Consider the following 25353-nt stretch of genomic DNA (forward strand, 5'->3'; position numbering starts at 1 on the left):
TCTCTCCAACCTCCTCTTCCACCGCATCTCTCATTCAATTTCACAGCTCAAAAATTTTAATTTTGCCAGTTCTCAGTATATTCAAGGTCCAACAAAGAAGACCAAAATAGGTGCATAAGTAGGTTTCAACTCCAATTCAATGCTAGTGGCTGTCACACATGCTGTGTAGAGAAGGATACTGAGTCTATAACAAAGTTGAACACGACCTGAGCTGTAATAATTGCTTAATGACATCGTCTGTATGTACTTGTGTGGATCTAGAGGTGGTGGATGGAGAAAGTCTCAGCATGTATGTCACGTGAAGTGCAGCACCTAAAAGAGACCTCCATGTTTGTTCTCTGAGTTCTTTTCTAATATTAGAACTCCTTAGAAAAGGAAGGCACGATAGGAAGATTGCTCCAGTGATGCTGGTCAACTCTCACTGTTCTCTCTATCTACTGTTAGACTGCTTTGACACATTCTGTATCACTGTTTATCTATGGTGCTAGGATGCTGGTACAACCAGCTGAGCAAAGCTATATTTTGATGTCTTGACTGGAAATTTGATATTCTCAGGGCCCATTCTTGGAGTCACATCTGCATTGTAAACTCTTACCTTGATTTATCCCATTTTTCCACAGTTGTATGCTCTTTTCCAAAAGATCACTCCCTGGCTCCCGTTCTTTGAGTTCTCTGGGTCTTCAAATAAGTTGTTCAGTCATTTATAATGCTCTTCACTCACATTTCCATTTGTTACGATTCCTTTAAGAACCAATCTCAAATGTCATCTCTTTAGGAAAACTTGATACAAATCATAATAATAACAGTTAATATATCTTAGATAAAAACTATTTATCTAAGGTACTAGATAGGTACTATTCTACTAAGTCTATAAAGTGAATATTATTATATCCATGTTTAAGATGAAGAAACAGAGTCAAATGACTAGCTCACTTCCTAAAGTAAGTCCAGTTACTAAGAGCAAAGTCAGGTTGCAAACCCATCTGGGTTCAAATATGAATCTCTTGTTCTTAATTTGTGTTCTGATGTTAAAATGCTCTGTTTAAATTTTTTTAAGATTATTTATTTTGAGAGAGAGAGAGAGCACACGGGGTAGGAGCAGAGACAGAGGGAGGGAGACTTCTAAGCAGGCTCCATGCTGATACAGTGCAGAGCCCAGTGCAGGGCTTGAACTCACAAACCATGAGATCACAACCTGAGTTGGAATCAAGAGTCAGATGCATAACCACTGAGCCACCCAGGTGTCCCTGTGACTCCTTAGGTTTAAATTAAGTCTTTCCTTCATGACCCATCTCAAGATCACTGCCTGCACAAACTTTTCTTAATTTCCTCAAGTATATCATGCCTAGATTTGAAATGTTCTCTTCTTTACTCCACTGCTGAGACCCTTGACGTTTCTCTTCTTGTATTATCTTGTGTAATCTTCCTTTACTCTCTACATCTGGTGGGCTGCTTGTGACCTCCCTGAGGGCTGGGGCCAGGTCTTACTGTCTTATTTAAAGGACCCAGCATTCCGCCTAATAAATGTCTAATAAATAACCGAAGAATTGATGAGCACTTGTCTGAGTGGATTTTTAGAGAGCCTGACATAAGAAATTTTTCTGCTTATATTAGGAGAGTGTAAGGAAAGATGACTTAAGTTAGGCATGTGTTAGTTACCTTTAATCCCCCTAATTGAGGCTTTAGCTTAAAGTTAAATTCCAATATGATTAAAAGTGCAGTACTGATTTCACACGCCATTCCAGCCGTACGTCAATGCTCACCCACTGGGAGTATCAACCTTCCGAAGGTTAAAGCTAATGTCTGAGGGAGGAGCACCACCAGTTAGTGGTGCCAGAAGATTTAGGCCTTGGGGATCTGCACAAAACAACCCACCCCTTTTTTCACACAGTGATGTTACCACTTGCTAATCAGTCAACAACTGGCCTCTGTGATAGAATTTCTCCTCTGGATTTGCACAGTTCATAAAGGCAGAACTGTCAGTGGACTTTTCCTTTACAAAACACCATCAATTTCCATGAAAGTGTTTATTTAGCTCTGGGGACAGGAAATGACTGCACTCCCAAACACGGTGAGATAGGGTGACGCTGCAATTTCCTGGTCATTATTTGAGGCAAGATTGAGAACACAGTATACCTCCATACGTTAATTCAGAATGTTTTGATACTATCTATATACCTATAGTTCTCTCTCTCTCTCTCTCTCTATATATATATATATATATACGTATATATATATATATACATATATATATGTATATATATATATGTATATATATATATATATATATATATGTTTCTGTAATTCTTTTTATGTACGGATAGTAATTTATGAGATGTTCCCAAACGCTGTCCAAATAAGAGAAGACTCGGCTGAAAGTGACTCCAACGTTGAAGAAATTGTGATCTCACACAGCCACATGGTCTGTACATAGGGGTCAGTTAATTCAGTGGTTTGGTAGAATCATCAAGGACCCACGTTGCTAACATCTCTTTGCTTTGCCATTCTCATCATAGTAGACTTTGTCCTCAGCTTCCCCACTCAAGATCTCAAAGTGGGTGCTACAGCTCCCAGCTTCACATCATCATACCACCAGGTCAGAAAGGAAGAAGGGAAGGAGAGGGTAGTGTTGTACTGCTGTTAGTTGGAGAAGTGATTTGTCTGGTTAATTTCAATAAAGAATGAGACTCTGGCATGCTAACTAGTGCCCCCCGAGAGCCATCGGCGTCCCCCAAGTTTTTAGCGGGCCTGGTGGCATCCAGCCACCTGAGACTGAGCCATAGCAGGTTTGTGATGTTCTTGGCTGTCCAGGGTCACGCACTACACTGCTTGGCTCAGCATGTGCCTACCCTACCCCGGCAGGCACAGGTAAGCCACCGAATCCCATTTGTGATGGGGATCCCAAATTGACTAAAGGAATATAAAATACTATTAAAGTCTGTTTACTAGTTTCGAATAGACCACAAGTAATACAAATTCAGTCATGTTTAGAAGGGAAGAAGTCTAGTTTAAAATGTTTATTTGAGGGCAAATCAATACTTTCAGCCCACTAACGGAGCGTGTATTTATTTAGTCATGGCTCCAATGTATTAGAAAACACTAACTAGCCAAAACACAGTTACTATATTTTCTAAAAATTTTAATTCTAGATAGAAGTCTTAACTCATAAGCAGGCTGTTTTGACAAGTACTTTTTAAGGTCTTAGTATTCATTGTAATAATATTTTATTAGGTTAATTTATAAAAATGGATACACAATTTAAGTTTATAATATATTAAAGTTGAATAAATGCTATGTCACTTTAAATAAATATTGTAATTTTATTTTATTTTAAAAAACATGTTTTTTAAAAATTATTTTTAAATGTTTATTTCTGAGAGAGAGGGAGCGTGAGCATGCAAGGGGCAGAAAGAGAGGGAGACACAAAATCCAAAGCAGGCTCCAGGCTCTGAGCTGTCAGCACAGAGCCTGATGCAGGACTCGAACCCATGAACCATGAGATCATGACCTGAGCCAAATTCAGAGGCTTAACTGACTGAACCACCCAGGTGCCCTAAACCATGTTGTTTTTTAGCCGTGAATACTTTCTAGCAATTTGTAGCAAGAGTCTCTCAGTACTTATTAGCAAAGACAAACAATCACCATGATTGGAAGATTAATCAAGATTCCCCTACACCTCCAGGAGCAAAAGAGGATTTCTGTCTCCCCTAAAGTAAGTATCTGCTGCAGACCTACTAAGTCCTGCTTCTCTGAACACAAAAGGAGGGACTGAGTTGCTATATCTGCCATATATACATAATTCTTTTTTTTTTTTAAGTAAACTCTACCTCCGGTGTGGGGCTTGAACTCACAACCTTGAGATCAAGAGTCACATGCTCTACAGACTGAGTCAGCCAGGCACCAGATACATCATTCATTTTTATCCCTCACAATGACCTAGTAAGGAAGGTCCATGTGATAGGCATTGATAACGCCCACCAACAAATGCAACTCTCCTCCGTTTAGCCACAGAGAGGCATGAAATTCCATGCATATTGAGACCAGGTCATGTGACTTATTTTGCACAAGCAAATTTAAGTGTATGTGACATTACCTCTGAGCAAAGAGCGTTTAATTACTACACTAATTGCTAGTGCTCTCTTAGTCTTCCTTGGCAACGTGTGGGAGCTGCTGTGGAATAGAGGCACAGTGATTGGAACCATCCCATGGAAGACAGCCACCCTGCACAGAATATGAGTCAGTGTGAGATAAACCTTCAGTGTTTTAGGCCACTGAGGTTGTGTGTTTTTTACAGCGTATCAGCTTAATTCGACTGCTAGAACTAGTCAACTGGAGTTGTGCCCATATTTTTTCCTGAGGGTGCTAACCACAAAAATTATGTAACTTACTTAGTTCTACCATCTAGTTCATCCCTACTTCAACTTAGACCTTCTTACCTTTCTTTTCAGTAGCTGGAGTAAAAGTAATCCTATTCATTTAAGGGGGAAGTGGCATGTAAATAGCGTGCTCTGAAGACATCAGATTCCATAAGCATTTATGAAACACCCTGTTATGTTGCAAGGACATATGTCTCCCCCATATACATTGTTACATTTTGACCTCACAAGAAAAATCTGTGGAGCCGGAAATATTGATATAACCATTGCACAGAAGAAGGCTCTAATGCAGAGGTGGCTAAATAAATTCTTCAAGACCATCCACTAGTAAATGGTAGAAATGAAACACAAATCCAGCTTGTTTGGTTCTAATTCAATATACTTTTCACAATGCTATTCTATGGGCTTAGAAAATAAGTTCAAAGAAGAGGGGTGCGTGGGTGGCTCAGTTGGTTAAGCATCCAACTCTTGATTTCAACTCACGTCATGATCTCACTGTCATGAGATGGAGCCCCATGTTGGGGCTTAAGATTCTCTCTCTCCCTCCCCCTCTGCCCCTCCCACACTCATGCTCTCTCTCTCTCTCTCTTTCAAATAAATAAATAAACAAATAAATAAATACATACATACATACATAAAAGAAAATCAATTCAAAGATGGAAACTAGGCCCAAATAATATAATACTTCAAAAGAGTATTTAAAAGACATGATGGGTAAGAGTAAATCATATTAAAGAGTTTAGACAAATATGTTCAAAGCCAGAATACAAGTGCTAGTGGTACTTGAGATAATTTTGTGTGTCATCCAATAAGGTGTTCACTAGTATTGAATTGGGCCTCTGCTTCATCTCACTAAGTATAACTAAAATCCCTGGACATTATATAAAAACAGACACAAGAAGATTCTGAGAGGTAGAGAGAAGATGATAGTAATTTGATATCGTTCCAAGGAAAGATGTAATGGTGAGTTCCCTCGCTCTTCTCTTTGCCTCATGTATCCTACACTTGGAACCAAAGAAGCTGGTATTACAGACGATGCTTGGTTCCCCCAAAAATCATATGTTGAAATCCTAACTCCCAATGTGATCCTAACTCCCAGTGTGATGTGTAAGGTCTTTGGGAGATGACAAGGTTGTCAGAGTGGAACCCCATGAATGGCATTAGGGCCTTTATAAAAGAGACCTCAGAGAGATGCCCCACCACTTCCACCAGGTGAGGACATAGTGAGAAGGTAGCCATCTATGAACCAGAAAGGGGACTCTCATGAGACACCTTATCTGCTAGTACTTGGATCTTGGATTTCCCAGCCTTTGGAATGGTAGGCAGTGAGTTTATGCTATTTATAAGCCACCCAGTCTATGGTAGTCTTTCATGATATCCTGACCAGACTAAGACAACTGTTACCTGGGAATGCTGATGGATAAGGACACAAAAAGATCTCCCTGAAGGGCTTGCTCTCTTTAGTCGAAGAACCAGGAGAGAGGCAGATGAGCAGGACAGAAAACACTTTTAGATAATAATCAAACACCACAGCCGAACACCACAGAAAAATATCTCAGGTTCTTCCTCCACCCATGCCAGCAAAGACAAAATGAAGAATCTAAATCTAGATGTAAATTTACCTTTGTGAGGCTCTAATGAAGCACCCCAACACCTCCCCCTGTGTGGTAGTAGAGATGCTGAGTAGACAGTGTCAGTGACTGCTGGGGAACCTGAACTTTCTTCACCCTCATCCATAATAATTATGTACCCCTCCACTTAGCCATCAGGATGGTGTCAAGTGAAGCCTAGTCACTATCACCCAGTGTTAGTGAGGCACCCACCACTGTGGTGTCAGTGCAGCCCATGTGGGTATCTAGAACTGACACCCTAGTAATAAGGAATCCTCCTTTTTGTGTGTGAGGCAGAGTAAGGACTCTGGATTTCTGTCTCCACCATGAAGGAACAATATGGCATCCTCTCTACCTTCGGTAGTTGGGGCAATATCATAAAATGCCAGGTAAAACAAAGTTTGAAGAGATCCAGAGTCTCATAATTTAAACATTTCTGGAATTCAGTAAAATTACCTAGCACATGAAGAACCAGGAGGATCTCAAGCCAAACGAGAAGACAATTAGTAGATGCCAATTTAGAGATGACACAGATGTTAGAACTATGTGACAAAGATTTGAAAGCAGCCATCACAGTGCTTGAACAAGCAATTATAAATATGCTTGAGACAAATTTTCAAAATTGAAATCTCAGCAAAGGAATACATTAAATAAAGAAAAGAAAAACCAAAGGGAAATATTAGAACTAAAATAAACAATAACCCAAATAAAAATATCGGTGGATGGGATCCACAGTAAAATAGAGAGGACAGAGGAAAAGAACTGGGGAGCTAAATGATAGGACAATAGAAATCACCCAATCTGAACAACAGGGAGAAAATAGAGTGAGAAGAAAATGAACAGAGCCTCAGGGACCCCTGGGACTACCAAAAAAAAAAAAAAAAAAAAAAAAAGAAAAGAAAAAGAAAAAGAAAAAAGATACAGCATTTGTGTCACTGGAGTCTCACACGGAAAGACCACAAGAACACAGCTGAAAAAGTACTCAAAGAAATAATGGCTGAAAGTTTCTCAAATTTGGCATGAGATACACCTACAGACTTGAGAAACAAGCTCTAAATGGGGTGGGGGTGGGGATCCCAAGGAAATCTATTCTCAAACACATAATGAAACCTCTTAAAACTGAACACACACAAAAAAATTGCGAAGGCAGACAGAGAAAAGCAATGCCTTTCTTTAGGGGAAAAATCATTACAATGACAGTCCATTTCTCATCAGGAAACATAAAGGTTAGGAAAACGTGGCACCATATTTATCCAAATGCTGAAGAATCCTAGATTCAGTGAAAATACCCTTCAGAAATGAAGCGGAAATCAAGACACCTTCAGATGAATGAGAACTAAGAGATGTTGTTACCAATGGACCTGTCCAAAGAGAATGATGAAGGGAAGGTATCTAAACAGAAAGAAAACCATGAAAAAGACACGTTGAAAGGAAGAAGGGGGGCGCCTGGGTGGCGCAGTCGGTTAAGCGTCCGACTTCAGCCAGGTCACGGTCTCGCGGTCCGGGAGTTCGAGCCCCGCGTCGGGCTCTGGGCTGATGGCTCAGAGCCTGGAGCCTGTTTCCGATTCTGTGTCTCCCTCTCTCTCTGCCCCTCCCCCGTTCATGCTCTGTCTCTCTCTGTCCCAAAAATGAATAAACGTTGAAAAAAAAAAAAAATTAAAAAAAAAAAAAAAAAAAAGAAAGGAAGAAGGAACACAGTAAGCAGAAACATGTGTGAATACAATAGACTTTTTTTTCCTTCTGAATTTCTAAATTACGTTTTCTGAATTATGCCATTTGAAGCAAACATTGTAACACTGATGTGGCTCTGAATGTTTATAGAGGAAATATTTATGAAAACTATTTTACTAATGGGAGGAAAGTAGAGCATGGTAAGATTTCTATACTTCACAGATACTTCTATACTTCACAGGTGAAATGAGGACTGAAACAGACTGTGATCAATTGTATATAATGTGATGTGATGTAATGTAACACCCAGAGCAACCACGAAAAAGTTACGGTATTTTGAGTGTAAAATACGCACTCACAAGCATTAAAGACAAATCAAAATGAAATTCTAGAAAATATGCAAGTGACCTACAGAAAGACAGGGTAAGAGAAAACAGGGACAAAAAAAAAAAAAAACCCAGAGAGAACAAACTCAAAATAAAGGTGGCACTGAATTACATAGTGAGAAAAAAACCTTCCCTTTTCAATTCCTCTCAAACTTCTGATCAAATCAGGCAGAAGGGCCAGTTGGATGACAGGAGTCTTTAGCACTTCTCTGATATTGCTAACCTTTCTTTTTCTAACCTAGAGAGAGCAGGTCTCAGATTTGGAGACGTGACTGATCACAGTATTTGGTGGTAGTATTTGGCCATAACTGTATAACACTGTGTTTCACTGCATTTATTTGTAAGGTAACCTTCCTTATTGCAAAAGATCAAGTTTCTATACAAGAGTCTCATAAAGGGGCGCCTGGGTGGTGCAGTCGGTTAAGCGTCCGACTTCAGCCAGGTCACGATCTCGCGGTCCGTGAGTTCGAGCCCCGCGTCGGGCTCTGGGCTGATGGCTCAGAGCCTGGAGCCTGTTTCCGATTCTGTGTGTCTCCCTCTCTCTCTGCCCCTCCCCCGTTCATGCTCTCTCTCTCTCTGTCCCCCAAAAAATAAATAAAACGTTGAAAAAAAAAATTAAAAAAAAAAAGAGTCTCATAAAAGGTTTCTTTTTCAATAATTAGGGAGACGTGCTAGATTAACCTATTGAAAAATAATAAATACATAATAGTCATATATTCAAAAAGAGCAAACATCAGAAAGATGGTATTCAAATGACCGAAGTTTGTGAACTCACTTTGGTAAAGTGGCAAAGCCATTTATTATCATATATACAGTAACCAAACATTTCTGTACTAAATATTCATTATTCTGTACTAAATATTCATTATTCTGCACGAAATATTCATTATTTGTATATATATGTGTGTGTACCTATATATGTGTGTATACACACTTGAAGTTATCTTTATTTTTTATCGAAGTATAGTTGACATGCTGTTTACATATTTTTAAGCCCATTATAATGTGAACTCCTTTAAATCAGAAAAGATATCAATTTTGTTTTCTTAGCACTTAGTCTTATATTTGCCGCATAATGTTCTCAGTAAATGTCTGAGTTAGTATCTAACTGAATAGCCACAAAGGGAAGCATAGAAAAGTACGAGTGAACTCCACGCCTTTGCTATGCTTCGCCTCTGGCGGGCCAGGAGTATAAATGTTGTAAATAAAATACCTGCTTGAGTTTTTTCTAAGCGTGGGTTTATGTATGCATTGGGCCAGTGGACCTACAGCTAAGAAGATGAAAATGGGTGGTATCATGGCACTTCGCCAGCACCAACGAGAACAAAAATGTGAGTGCTTCCTGATATTTCAAATCCAGTTTTTATTAAACTACATTTGGTTTTCAGAAAGATTAAATATTTAGCATAGACATATGTCCATTTATATTATAATTTTAATCAGGCACTATATGCCAGGATCTTACTAATTTTTAAATTTTGGGGGTTTTAAGCATGGGGCCCATTCTTGAAGAAGATGGCTATATTTAATGAAAATTATTATTAGCTAGGTTGATGAAAAATAAATTCTGCACGTATGTGTGTGTTTCTGTATATATCTGTGTGAATGTATTGTGTATTTAAAACTTTAAAACTCTTGTTTTAATCATGTCCTTTCTACTTACCTAATGAACTTAAAAAGTGGAGAAAAATCTCTCAAAAGCTAACCTCTCATTATTTCTGGAGATAGCATATTTTCTCTTATAATATAAAATGATCTGAGGATATGAACAGTCCCTTTTCACAAAGGAAAAAAATCACTCTGTGTGTGTGTGTTAGTGCACATGTGCATGTGCACGAGTGTGTGTATATAACAGCCAAGTTGCATTTATGGCTTAGAGTGTATGGCAATCCTTTCTTACTTAGGCAAGTTTGTTAACACTCTCAGATGCAAACAATATTAGAGATGAATGACTAAATTTTCCAGATGTGGCCTGAACAGATTTGCACTGGAAATAGGTAAATATCTTAAAAGTTAGCATATTATCGTGCTGTACAAAATTGCTATTAAGTGTGTGAAACCAGCTGTTTTTCAAAACCTCCTGTTTGAAATAACCTTGGCAGTATTACGTACTTAGCAAACTCCTTTTCATACATAAATACAAAGGTAGATTTTGATCTGTTCTTGTGCAAACTATCACAGATTTGGAATATGTCTCTCTTACTGAAATTTATTGTATTGCTCTAAGATTTTGTGATGCGTCAGGGAAACAAAATGAGTAATTTACTTCTGAAGAATAAGAGTTCTTTTTCTGAAGACTAAAGTAAGAAGTTAACAACTTTTACATTTTACTCATTTGAAACGTATAAAGAACAATTCCAATTAATTTTTAAGGAGTGAAAATTTGTGATATACTATAGATGTCATGGATAAAACATTACACAATGTCTTGCATAGCATATTCTGACAATTTCATATTCCCCTACTTCTAGGAACAATGGCTTGTTTCATGTTTTACTCTAATGACCATTTCAGAAGAATGAAAGACCGTATTTGTGGGAAATGACATTTCAAAACTGGGAAAAAGGGAAGAGCATATTCATGAGGAAAGAATGATTCATTTTAGAAGATAATTCTTTCTGATGCACAATAAATTAGAGTTAAATATATAGTTTATTTCTGCATTCAATCAATAATTATTGAGAGCCTACTATGTGCAAAGCTCTGGTTTATCAACGTCATTTTGGTGAGCAACACAGAAAAAATTCTCCTCTATACAGGACTTCTTTATGGAGAGAAGTCCAATTATAAGCAGGCGGAACCATAAGGTCATGTAAGGTAATAACTATAAGGTAATAAGGTAAGTCATGAGAAGTACTATCAAGAAGAGAAAAGAGGGTGATGTAATAGCAAGTGATTAGTAGAGAGAGAGGACGTTATATTTATACTAGAAGTCAAGGAAGGTACTATATGGTCTGACTGTAGGAATTTAGATAATACTTGGTACTTTAAGGGTACTGCATATCACAACACACACCCACACCCACAAATGCACACACACAAATCTGTTTAAAAAATGCACACAAATACTTGGGTGCATTTGTCACCTCACATCCATTAGTGCAAGCACAATGTTGGCTTTGACCTTAAACACCCATCTTTGGGACTAGTGTCATTCAGGTCCCTGGAAAAGGCTTCAACTCTCTTCACCTTATGTTCTCTAAAAACTACAGTGGAGGTTTGGCATTGTCCACCATTGATGTTGAAGTGGACACTGTTTTGGAGTCTATAGAAGATTTGAACGACTGACTTACTGAGGTAAGAAAAAATACAAATTCTGCTCAGTTTAAATTTTTTTTAACATTTATTTATTTTTGAGAGACAGAGGGAGGCAGAGTATGAGCAGGGGAGGGGCAGAGAGAGAGAGGGAGACACAGAATTTGAAGCAGGCTGCAGCCTATGAGCTGTCAGCACAGAGCCCGATGTGGGGCCCAAATCCACGAACTGTGAGGTCATGACCTGAGCCAAAGTTGGATGCTCAACTGACTGAGCCACCCAGGCACCCCAAATTCTGCTCAGTTTAATGTATAGAATCTTTCATAGAAGGAATCATTTCTTAGTACAACACCTGGTCTATTTTCTTGCTATTTGTTTTTTAACTTTTGTTTCTGGATATTGCAAATCAGGATAGTATTTGCTATATATGCATATACACATGCATCCATTTTCATCTGTATCAGTATATGTCTGTATCACCTATATATGTATACCTATGTGTAGAAGGTCTAATGTAATATGTATATGTCTTATACCAATTTTTGAATTGAGATATATTCTATAAACTCTAGAATTGAAAAAGTTGTAATTTTATTATTTACTACTTATTTAAGTATATGAATTTAATATTTAGTTAAAACAAATTTTTTAAATAAAAAATGTTTATATGAATATATTAAGATGTTATATATTTTTAATTTTAAATTGATAGCCATAAGTTATTATTTGCCTTTTGTCTTTCTAATTTTAATAATCTTAGTTAAAAATTAACTATTCAAAAACATGACAAATAATGTTACTGATATTTATATTTAAATGTTTACAATATTGACAAAATCATATTCCAATATTATGTATTTTAAGTATGTTCAAAAATGGTATACTTCTACACTATTATGTTAACGAACTCGACTTTAAATAAATTATGTACTCTAAACAAAACCAATTAAATATTAATTTTGATCCTTTTAATCATTATTGTGAATTTGTTCCAAATTGTACAAACACACTGAGTACAACAATACAACGAATTGTATTGCTAAAATGAAGGCAAGGAAATTAAATTCATGGAATCATTATATGTTTATAAAATATGCATGTCTTTATTCTATTACCAATCTAAACATCACCAGCCCTTCAACCAGAACACTGAGACATGCAACAGTAATTACATTAAATTCAATTATCTGATACTTTGCCCACCTGCAATCACATAAACCCTATTGCTCTACATAAGGACATATTTGGAGGATTTAACAAAACACAACATACTCTTGTTAGCTTGTTAGCTGGTGATTTAGACATGAGGTCTGTGAGTTACCCTAAGCCCAACAAATGTTGGGGTAGACCTGCCTGTAAGGCAGTATGTCAGCTATGCACAGCTCTGAGCGCAACAAGAGAAAGATGCTTGGTGTGTAAGAAAAACAGCAGAAAACGGTGTGACTAATGCCCGGATTGCCGCGGAGAATACAGAAGAGATGAGACGGGAAGCAGTGATCCAGAGCAGATACGGTAGTGGTTGGCACTAGACTGGTAACCGCGTAAGTGGAGGAAGATGGAATTCGCACGCACTTTGGAAACATCGTTGACAGCACTGCCAAAAGATCCCATACAAGATATGAATAAAAGAATCAAGATGATTCTAAAGTTGTGTTTCTTGAGAGCAAATAGAAGATAAACTCAGGTAATGCACCCATTTACCAATATGCAGTCAATAATTACTCCGAAGATTGTATTACTATAAATACGTGGAAGGGTGGATGGCCAGCAATGGAAAAGTGATAATAGTAACAAAAACAATGATGCCTAACGTCTGAATATTCCATTGTACTTATAAAGGATTCACTACATTGTCTCATTTGATGCCCATCACAATTCTCTGGGGCTACTTATTTTCTAAATGTTACAGATAAAGTTATTGAAAAGACATATTGCTTAAGTGCCTTATCCAAGATTCCAAAGGTTCAGATCTAAGGAAGGAGTGGGGAAAAAGAAATACCTAGAGTAGATTCCTGTCTCAGAATTTCCTACTAATGCTGACTTGAGAATTGTGTTCCACACTTCTGACTTCAAGTACTACTCTTTCTAGTATACCCCAGGCCACATTACATACAGTGCATGAGGAGTTGACTATCTTAGGCTTTCAGTTCTAAATGTCTAATGGTTTGTGTGCTTTAACTTGGATCCTAAAGGCAGCAATAAAAACCTGTCTATAGAAATTGCAGACACCGACTTTTCTCCCTACCTATAGTGAGGAGGTTTCTGCATTCACCTTAACTTTATAGCACCATGAGCATTCTATCACTCATTCACTTTATCTGCAAACCACATTATGGGCTTCTATAAGTAACCTTTAAAAACATTTTTTTTAAGTTTGGTTCTTAAAAATATTAGAGCTTTCAATGATTAGCTTAAGCAGTACTAGCCTTGCTGCCCACAGTTCCCTGATGTTGCATCCCTGTCTTCAAATGAGGCTCAGTAGATATAATAACAGGTGACTGTGTTCCTTTATATTTCACGAAGATCGAGTTTTAATGTATCATCAGTTTTGCAGTATAGGCAACTGGGTCCACTTTTCAAAAGGTCACCAGAGTGCTGTCATTCTTTGTACACGTATTTAATCTCTAAGTAACTGATGCTGTATTTAAATATGTACAGTATTTGACATTAAGTTTTGTACTAATAAATGTTGGAGGGCTAACCACTGGCAAAATCTGATCAGGTAATGGCTAAAGTAGAAATCTGTAATAGTACTAAGTGTATCAACTAAACCTTAAAGGACAAGTATTGACTGCACATAGACAAAATGGAGCGCAACTTTATTTCTATTCATGTTTATATTTTCAGAAATGATAGCTTACATGATATTTTAGGAGTCTGAACCTGTCATCTTGATGTGAACTACAAAATTTGTACTATAGGGGCGCCTGGGTGGCGCAGTCGGTTAAGCGTCCGACTTCAGCCAGGTCACGATCTCGCGGTCCGTGAGTTCGAGCTCCGCGTCAGGCTCTGGGCTGATGGCTCAGAGCCTGGAGCCTGTTTCCGATTCTGTGTCTCCCTCTCTCTCTGCCCCTCCCCCGTTCATGCTCTGTCTCTCTCTGTCCCCCAAAAAATAAATAAACGTTGAAAAAAAAATTTGTACTATATAAATGTACTATAACTTAAAAGCAATGTAGCTATTTGAAAATATCGCTGATTTAGGGTAGCTCTCTCTTTAAGCCAAAAATTTGACTATAGAAGGATAAGTCACATTAATTTATAAATTATAAATTATAAATTTATAAATTTATAACATTTATAAATTATAAAGTTGCTAACTCTTATCTCATTATTAATGTTGATCTTTACCAATAATATTCTACCATAAACAGTGACTCTCTTTTGGTGATGCTCTTGCCATTAAACAGAGCTTCTTAATCTTTTTCGGTGTTTGTAGATCATTCTGAATGGAATAAAATTTATGGACACTCTTAGAAAAAGCCATGTGTATCGCAGTAAATGAATTTTGCACAGGGTTCACAGAAATTCTTCCCTTAGAGAAGAATCCTCACTCTCTTTAATGACCTCCATTGGTGGCTTAAGAATGTTTTCTTCTTTATTTCAAATAGAAACTTTTATTACTTATTACTGTTCAGATATTACTATCTGCAAGGTTTTGGGGCATTTTGTTTGCTTGCTTGTTTTTTTTTTAATTTTTTAATGTTTAATTAATTAATTTATTTTTGAGAAAAGAGAGAAAGCACACAAGTGGGAGAGAGGGGCAGAGAGAGACAGGGAGATAGAGGATCCAAAGCTGACTCTAGGCTCTGGGCTGTCAGCACAGAGCCTGATAAGGAACTAGAACTCACGGACTTTGAGATCATGACTTGAATTGAAGGCAGACACTTAACTGAATGAGCCACCCAGGTGCCCCAAGTTGTTGTTGTTGTTGTTTTTTAACATACCAAGTCATAGTATATCATGAAAGGAAGTAAGAAATTGTACTTTAATGCCAGTCACCAAATTTTCTACTACAATACTCCAAGCTGACTCTTAAGATTATAAGTGTGTATATAATCTAAATAAATGAGTTAGTTGCTGATGTATAAGAATACACTGGGGGGTGCCTAAGTGGCTCATTTGGTTACACTTCTGACTCTCAGTTTCAGATGAGGTCAATATCACAGTTTGTGAGTTAGAGTCCTGAATCAGGCTCTATGCTGACAGTGTGAAGCCTGCTTGGGATTCTCTCTCTCCCTCTCTCTCTGCCTCTCCCCCCACCCCTTAACATAACATAACATAACATAACATAACATAACATAACATAACATAACATAACATAACTAAACTTGGCCTTGGTGCTGCTTTGGGAATATGCTTTTCTTCTTTTTCATCGAGGTACATGTTACCTACAGTTAAATGCATAAATATTAGGTCTACAAATTAGTTTGACAAATATGATCATTGGTTTAATTAATTCACCAATCAAGATTTCCTTCAGCTCATGATATTCTTTTTGTCCTTTTCTATTCAATCCTGAAATCCTGTGGGCAACTATTGTTCTTATGTCTCTGAATGAAATAAAATATAGTAAATTTTTTGGACTGGCTACTTTCATTCAACATAAAGGGTTCGAGGTTCATATATGTTATGAAGTTCACCAGTAGTTCATTTTACATTGCGGAGTGATACTTTAGTTTATGATAATCTTCTGGTTGGTTCATCCTTTCTCCTAATAATGGACATACCAGCACATATTTCATTTCTCAAGGGTGGAATTATTGGGTCATAGGATTAGTGTAATGAACTGTCAAAAAAGTTTTGCAAATGACTGTACACTTTAACCTCTGCACTCATTTCTTCATGTCCTCACTGAAGTTCGATATTATCAGGGCTGTTGAGTTAGCTATTCTGCTTATTGTAGAATACTTTATCATTGTTGTTTTATTATGCATTTTCTAGATTATTAACAATGTTGAGTACCTTTTTGTGTACTTAGGGGTCATCCATATATACTCTTTTGATAAGTCATTCTTTCAACTTTTGCACATTTTGTTTTAAACTGAGACGTCATTCCTTCTACTATTGATTTGTGAGTTCTTTGCATATTTTGAATATAATCCTTTGTCAGATATTTGCCTTGTATTTGTGCCTTTTGTGAGTCAATGGTATGTTTTCTTACTTTGTTAAGAGTGCTTTGGGGGGCACCTGGGTGGCTCAGTTGGTTAAGCATCCGACTCTAGACTTTGGCTCAGGTCATGATCTCACAGTTCATGAGATCAAGCCCTGTGTTAGGCTCCTTGCTGATAGCACAGAGCCTGCTTGGGATTCTCTCTCTCCCTCTCTCTCTGACTCTCCTCTGCTCATGAGCATGCTCTCTCTCTCTCAAAATAAATAAACTTGGGGCGCCTGGGTGGTGCAGTCGGTTAAGCGTCCGACTTCAGCCAGGTCACGATCTCGCGGTCCGTGAGTTCGAGCCCCACGTCGGGCTCTGGGCTAATGGCTCGGAGCCTGGAGCCTGTTTCCGATTCTGTGTCTCCCTCTCTCTCTGCCCCTCCCCCGTTCATGCTCTGTCTCTCTCTGTCCCAAAAATAAATAAACGTTGAAAAAAAAAATTAAAAAAAAATAAATAAACTAAAAAAAATGTTTTGGATGAGTGACAGTTTTTAATTTTGAAGAATTCCAATTTATCATTTTCTTTTATGCTATGTGCCTTCTGTGTCCTATCAATATTTGCCTACCCTAGTCTTGCAACCATTTTGCCCCTGTTTTTGTTGTTGTTAGAAATTTTACAGCTTTTGTTTCTACATTTTGGTCTAGCATCTATTTCAAGTTAATTTTTATATATTTTGCATAGTGAGGACTGGGAGATCTTATTTTTCCATATGGGTATACCTGTATACTTTTACAAAGATAAATTAACTATATATGTTCAGGTCTATTTCTAAACTGTTTTGTTTCATTAAGATAAAATTCCACACTGTCTTGATACTGTAGTTTCATATGAGGTTTTGAAATCTGGTAGTATAAGATCTCCAACTTTATTCTTTCTTTTCCTTCCTTCCTTCCTTCCTTCCTTCCTTCCTTCCTTCCTTCCTTCCTTCTCTTTCTCTTTCTTTCTTCCTTCCTTCCTTCCTTCCTTCCTTCCTTCCTTCCTTCCTTCCTTTCTTTCTTTCTTTCTTTCTTTCTTTCTTTCTTTCTTTCTTTCTGTTATTCTAGAGCCTATCTTTTCCATATAAATTTTGTGATCAGCTTGTCAATTGCTGCAAAAACTTCATGGGATTTTGACTGGTACTGAACTGAATCTGGGAAGATCAATTTGAGAAGAAATGACCTCTTCATAATATTTAGTCTCACAATTCACAAGCATGGTGTATGTCTTCATTTATTTAGGTCTTTGTAAATTTCTCTCAACATTTTTTAGAGTTTCCAGGGTACTTGTCTTGCATAAATCCTTGAAATTTTATCTCTCAATATTTTATACTTTTTGATGCAATTGTGAATGACATTTTAAAAATTTGTTTTCCAATTGGCCACTGCTTATATAGACACACATTTGACTTTTTGGTATATTTACCTTGAAATCTATGATATTGATAATTTTGCCTATTGTTAGCTTTTTTGTATATATCAAAGAATTTTCTTCATACAAAGGTCATTTCACCTGTGAACAAAGGCAGTTGTAATTCTGTCTTTCCAGTCCTGTGCCTTTTATTTCTTTTCTTGCCTTATTATACTGGCTAGGACCTATAGTATAGTTGAATAGAAGTAGTGTAAATAGGCACCTTCCCCCCTGCCCCCTCAATCTTGTACGGAAAAACACTCCATCTCTTCCCTGTTAAGTACGATGTTATGATTTTTTTGATAGATCCTCTTTATAAAATTGATAAAGTTTGTTTTTATTGATCTTTGCTCAGATATTTTATAATGGGTAGAGGAAGAGCTTTAAAAGTGCTTTTCCTTGGAAGACATCCAGATGGCCAACTGACACATAAAAAAATGCTCAACATCACTCATCATCAGGGAAATACAAATCAAAACCACAATGAGATACCACCTTACACCTGTCAGAATGGCTAACATTAACAACTCAGGCAACAACAGATGTTGGTGAGGATGCAGAGAAAGAGGATCGTAAGGAACGTAAGGGAAGGGAAACAAAAATAATATAAAAACAGGGAGGGGGACAAAACAGAAGAGACTCATAAATATGGAGAACAAACTGAGGGTTATGGGAGGGGTTGTGGGAGTGGGAAGGGCTAAATGAGTAAGGGGCATTAAGGAATCTACTCCTGAAATCATTGTTTCACTATATGCTAACTAATGTGGATGTAAATTTTAAACAATAAAAAATAAAATAAAAAAAAAAGTGCTTTTCCTTGGGGTGCCTGGGTGGGTCAATCACCTAAGCGTTGGCTTCAGTTCAGGTCATGATCTCACCGTTCATGAGTTGGAGCATCCCATTGGGCTCTCTGCTGTTAGTGCAGAGCCCACTTTGGATCCTGTCTCTCACTCTCTGCCCCTCCCCCACTGATGCGCGTGTGCATGCGCACACGCTCTCTCTCTCTCAAAAATAAATAAACATTTAAAAAGATGTTTTTCCTTCAGCCATTGAGATGGTCATCTGATATCTTTGTGGGTTTTTTTTCCTCTGTTATTTGGTAGATTGCATTAATTGAAATTGGAATATTTAATAAATTTTGCATCACTGGAATAATTCTGGTGTAATTGTGATATACTATGTTTTAAAGTTATTGCTGCATGTTATATTTTCAAATATTGAGTTAAAAACGTTTTCATCTGTGTTCACAAGATATTGGTCTTAGTTCTCCTTGCTTGTAATATGCTTGTCAGATTGGGTATCCAAATTTTTCTGGACTCTTAAAATTAGTTCAGAAATGTTCTCTAATGCTCTATTTTCTGAAATAACTTATCTAGAATTGATGTTAATCTTCCTTAGGTGTTTTATATAAAAACCAGTGAAACTCCCTGGGACCAAAGTTTTCCTTGGGGAGGAGGTTTTAAATAAAAATTCTATTTAAAAAAATCAGATATAGGACCATTTGGATTTCTGATTATTGAGTCAGTTTTGATAAGTTGCATTTTTCAAAGAATTTGTTTATTTCATCTAAGCTGTCAAATGTATCACCATAAAGCTTCCTACACAACTCTCTTATCTTTTAATATCTATAGGATCTGTGGTGATGTCTCCCCTTTCATTGCCAACAAAAGAGTGTGTTTCTTCTCAATGTTTTCTAATGTCATATTTATTAGGATTTAAAAATTTTTGTTAATATTTTCAAAAAAGTAACTCTTACCTTTCAAAATTTTCTCTATTATTCTTTACTTTCTATTTTATAAAGTTCTGCTTTTTAAAATCATATTTCTCTCTATTATTTAGTTTGTATAATCCTATTGATGTGCCTTTAAATTCAATGGGCTTTTCTTCTACAGTGTCCAATCTGCTATATGCTCATCCAGTGAATTATTCATTACTGACATTCTGCATTTTTTCACTAGATTGTTTTTTACACAATCCTCTTATTTTTCCAACTACATCACAGCTGAATCTAGAATATATTACATGCTTTGTCCAAAAGAGCTAATAGATAGCTCACATTTATTTAAACCAGAGGTAGAAATTCTGCCTGATCTCAACAATGTATATTAGATATAAAACAAACCATAGCTCTCTTCTACTATCATATCTTATATTCTGCTAAGGAAAGAGGTTTAGTGAATAACATTTTACCATATTCATGTACTTTTAGTGTTGAACATACACCAAAATACACTAAAAAGTGAAAAGCTGAATCAATTTTTTAAAAAATAATCCAAATGAAATGAAAGGATCATGCAAGGTGTTAAAATGTCCTTAGGCAGTATTTTTTTTTTTTTTTACAAACATCTGTTTCCAATATGAGACATAGTTTAGGAAATCAGTCACATTAGAACTAAGAGCATTTTTTAAAGCTTTTTGTTAAAAATTCAAATGTGACCCAAACACATTAACAAACACTGCAAGCCAGTCAGACCTCAACATAAAGGGTGAGTATTCTCTAAGGAGGAGATGATTGCTTTTTGATGTTTTTAGATTTAGATTTTAGATTTTAACTTTATATGAATAATGAAATAAAAATCTATTCAGCCTGTACTTTGTGAGTGTATCTCAAACTTTAATCCTTTTAAGAGCCATTGAGAGAATTAATCATGCAGTTTCCTAGGCATGATTGAGTGGTTCTAGAGTGACCTCCAGGAACGTTCACTTTTAATTAGACTTCCAGGTTGTGTCTTCAACCACATGTCCTCAAACTATTGAGTAGGAGACAATTAATACTAGATCCCATTTCATAGTTAGAAAAGTCCCATGAGATCGGCAATACCATCTTGAATTTAAAATAGACCAAACTGATGTAAAGGTCATTAAAAGGTATAAAAAAAAAAAAGATGTGAGCCCAATATTTTTTTAAGTTTATTTATTTATTTTGAGAGAGAGAGAGAGCAAGCAAGCATGAACAGGGGAGGGCCAGGGAGAGAGGGAGAGAGAATCCCAAGCAGGGATCAGTGCAGGACTTGAATTCACACTCACAAACCATGAGCTCATGACCTGAGCCAAAATCAAGAGTCAGATGCTTAACCAACTGAGCCACTTAGGCACCTGAACCCAAGTCTTTTTTGTCTCTTATGACCATGGTCTTTTAGTGAAACACATACCTTGCTTTCTAGCCAAGTATAGAGTGTAGCTACACCTTCTTAATTTACCAAAAGGCTTAACCCTCAAATCGATGCAGTCATCTTACAAACTCTTATTTCCTTAAAACGCAATATTAAGAGTCCTTTAAGTCAACCTTGATAATTCTTTCTCCCTTAGTGCCTTCATCCTCTTTCATTATCAAGAGGAAATTTTGACTTTACATCTCAAATATGCCTTGAGTCCCTGCACTTCTTTCTATCTGCAACACCATTATCCTGATGCAAACTACGATCCTTTCTCTGAACAGCACTTCACTGACATCCACTCATGTGTATTTTCAGTCTATTGTCCACATTGTAGCTGAAGTGATCATTTCAAAATGCCCATCTGATCATGTTTAAAATATTTCAATGGTTTCCCATTATTTGGGGAATAAAGAACATGTCTTAATATGGCCAACATAACCCTACATAATTTGTTATTTACTTTTTCTCTAGCCTCATCTGTACCAGGATTTCTCTCTCTCTCCACTATAGACACTTTGGACTTTTATAGTTCTAAAATATGCCATATTCCCTTCCACCACAGGGCCTTTGCACATGCTGTTACCACAAGCTGAAATGCTCATTGCCTCATCTTTATCTAATAATCTTTCATTTTGAAGGTGTGAACTCAGTTATTACCTCCTCTTGGAGATCTGGTGGATCTCCCTGAATAAGTCAAATTACCCAATTATAAGTTTACAACTCACTATGTACCTATTCTTATTAATGATTTCATTATCTATTTATATCTGTTATTATAAGTAGGTTGTAGACTTAATAAAAGCAGACAAAACTTAATTTTGCTCCCTATTTTCAACACTTATCCCAGTGCTAGAACACATGAGGAACTCAAATATTTTATGAATGATCACATCATTTAATTAATTAGCTTAACATTGAGCTTCTCGGCAACAAAGACAATGTAATTAAAGAAATATGGATTTGAGGGTCACCTAGGTGTCTCAGTTAAGCGTCTGACTTCAGTTCACGTCACGATCTCATGGTCTGGGAGTTCTAGCCCCACACCGGGCTCTGTGCTGACAGCTCGGAGCCTGGAGACTGCTTCATTCTGTGCCTCCCTCTCTCTCTGCCCCTCCCCCACTCATGCTCTGTCTCTCTCTGTCTTCCAAAAATGAATAATGAAAATTCCTATTTCTCAAAGAAATTTAAATACTGCCTAGAAAGGAATATTATAAAATACCTTACTTAATTTTTTCCATAGGAAACTATAGTTAAGTCAGAATAATAGAACAACAATTATAAAGTATAAAGTATCTGTGCTAACAGCACTTAGAATTAAAATACAATCTAATTTAAAATATACTTAAAAGATGTTAAAGCTATCTCCAAGAATAAAATTCCTATTATTTCCTAGAAAATATCATGGTGACTCAGGGGAATTAGATGAAAACCCAACAAAGTCATCTTTTTGTGATTCAGTATTGGATGGGTTATTGGAATCTGTGACCAAAATACATCTGTGGACACAAATACAAGCTCAGCCTTATTCTTTTCCTTGAGCCAGCCAAGCACTGCTTATAAATCACCCAGAAGCAGCAATAATGGTGTATGTCTTTTCTGAGGACCCACTGTTCATAATGAATTTTCCCTAGTTAGCCCTTAAAATATCCATGAAGCAGATTCTTGAATTTTTCTATTTTAAAAATAAAGTAACTGCCATTTTAGTTATTCTGAAGTTGACATACAGAATGCCAAAAAAGGTATGTATGAAAAGTACCATTTACCAAAATACCTTCCTCAGAACACGAGTGACAGGTAAAGATGTTAACTGTTATTCTTTATTAAAAAATTTAAATTTTGATCCCTGAGAAAATAAGTTGAAAACATTAACTCAGTTTCTTTATTGTGGGACTTCTGAGAAATGAGTTTGATGTTTTAATATGCATTGTGATCCTCCAAAGAAGAGTTAAATGGAGCACAGAATTTCCTATATTCATTTGGCCTCTTAAAATATTAATGTAGTTCAAGAAATATTTCAAGAAACTCTCATGGCTTGTGGAGCACAGTTTGGGAAACTGTGATATTATAATGTATGTGGTTGAAAACCATATAAACAGAATGTCAGTATTTTCTCTCACCTCGAGTCTCAATTCCTTTTGGCATGTTTGGGAAAGGCGTTGGAGGGGAGCGGGTTGTTTAAATACTGAGTTTTTAAGTTGGCTGTGAATATGCCAAGTTTTATAATTTTCTAAATAATTTTCTGACTTGTTTTCCCTGTCTGAAGCTCAGGGAGATTAAAAAGACCCTAAGCTCATTGTCTAGAAGCCAATGGGCACAGAGTTTTAGTTAAGCAAGATGAATAAATTCTGGAGACATGCTGTCCACTACTGTTCCTGTAGTCAACAATATTGTATTGTACACTTAAAATGTTGAGAGGGTAGATCTCATGTTGTGGTTTCTACTGTGATAAAATAAAATGAAATAATAAAATAAAATAAAATAAAATAAAATAAAATAAAATAAAATAAAATTTGTGAGCTCAAGGTGCATATAATTTGGAACAAAACAAGATTTATCAGGAGTGCTTGGGTGGCTCAGTCGCTTAGGCGTCTGACTCTTGATTTCAGCTCAGGTCATGATCTTATGGTTCACGAGATCAAGTCCTGCATCAGGCTCTGTGTGGAGCCTGCTTGGGATTCTCCCCCCTGCCCCCCACCCCTCCTCCACTTGCATGCTCTCTCTCTTTCAAAATAAATAAATAAACATTTAAAAAACCCCAAGATTTATCTGACTCCAAATACTGTGTTTTTTCTACTAAAGTTTAGATATATTCATGTCACTGCCTTTTACTGGGATGCAATTCCACAGAATGATTAAGAACACGGACTTTGGTTAAGAACACGGACTTTGCTCAGGAATCCCAACACTAACAAGATGTGTAAACTTGTGATTTACATACACTAAAAATTCAGTATTTTTGGGGTGCCTGGTTGGCTCAGTCGGTTAAATGTCTAACTTTGTCTCAGGTCATGAACTCATGATTTGTGAGTTCGAGCCCTGCATCGGGCTCTGTGCTGACAGCTCAGAGCCTGGAGCCTGCTTTGGATTCCGTGTGTGTCTCTCTTTCTCTGCCGTTCCCCCACTTGCACTCAGTCTCTCTCTCTCTCAAAAATAAATAAACATTAAAAAAATTCAAAAATTCAATATTTTCATCTATACAAAGAGAGAAATAATAGGATCACCATGAGTATTAAACAAAATAATGAATATAAAAAGGCCCAGTGAGGGGCGCCTGGGTGGCTCAGTCAGTTAAGGGTCTGACTTCAGCTCAGGTCATGATCTCACGGTTCGTGAGTTCGAGCCCCATGCCCCATGCCCCATGTTGGGCTCTGTGCTGACAGCTCAGAGCCAGGACCCTGTTTGGAATCTGTCACTCCCTCTCTCTCTGCCCCTCCCCTGTTCATGCTCTGTCTCTCAAAAAATAAATAAATGTTAGAAAAACATTTAAAACAACAAGGCACGGTAAGTGCCCCCAAACAGTCACTACCACTATCATGCATACTACCTGCGGTTGGAGAAATTGTCTTATGAAGACAGGTTTTATACATAAACAAAACATGGAGAATTGAGATGTTTATTCCAAAAAGTCAAACAGCAAATATTTAGAAAAAAGCATGTTAAAGTATTTTATTTGCCGTTTACTGTGATTGTTGTCTCTCATTATTTGTTATCTGGGTTTTTTAACCCTGGGGGTTAAAGAAGTTTACGACCAGATAAGTCCATGGCTACTAAATCATAAGCAAATTTTTATCGGTACATAGCTATAGGCATTGTCCCTCTGACAGAAGTTTTCAAACTTTTTCCAGATTCTTCACCCCTGAAATTTAATAATGTCTTACTTTTATTTCCATCCACATTATTTGTTTTGATATAGGTTACATGGCAAGATTTTTTGTCCTATGTAAATGAAACCATTTCTTGGAGATTTTCAACAGTGTTGAAGTTCCCAGGTCTTTTTCTATAGCCATATCAACTTTCAGGTACTACCTTTCAATAATTATTGGAAATACAGAAAAATGTAGGTGGCATTTTGCAAGTATTTGAATGTCAGGTTGACAATCAAATAGGCTGCACACTCACATACACACACACACCTGTGAACAAAAGAGTGATTTGATAATCTCACCGTCTACTTGGTATTTGATGGAAAAAAAAAAACACACTAAAATTACAGCTTATAATGTGTAAATATAAGAAAGAACTGGTTTAAGAGAAATAGTTCTTATTAGTTAACAATATAGTAAGACTGCTTACTCTTATTGTCCATCTTCAAGAGCACTAGCAAAGTACATTAAAGAAAAAAGGTGTGATATTCAT

The 25353-nt window shown here is 36.8% G+C and overlaps 1 long non-coding RNA gene across 2 annotated transcripts in view; it reads right to left on the reverse strand.

The window, feature by feature from the left end:
• Positions 1-396: 396 nt before the first annotated feature.
• The window catches only part of LOC123585527, a 130752-nt gene continuing 105795 nt past the window's right edge, over positions 397-25353 (reverse strand). For both annotated transcript variants that reach the window (XR_006706265.1, XR_006706264.1), the window contains one exon: positions 397-741. This is a non-coding gene — a long non-coding RNA (uncharacterized LOC123585527). The remainder of the gene's footprint in view (positions 742-25353) is intronic.

This window comes from Leopardus geoffroyi, chromosome C3 (assembly GCF_018350155.1).
Source record: "Leopardus geoffroyi isolate Oge1 chromosome C3, O.geoffroyi_Oge1_pat1.0, whole genome shotgun sequence".
NCBI lineage: Eukaryota > Metazoa > Chordata > Mammalia > Carnivora > Felidae > Leopardus > Leopardus geoffroyi.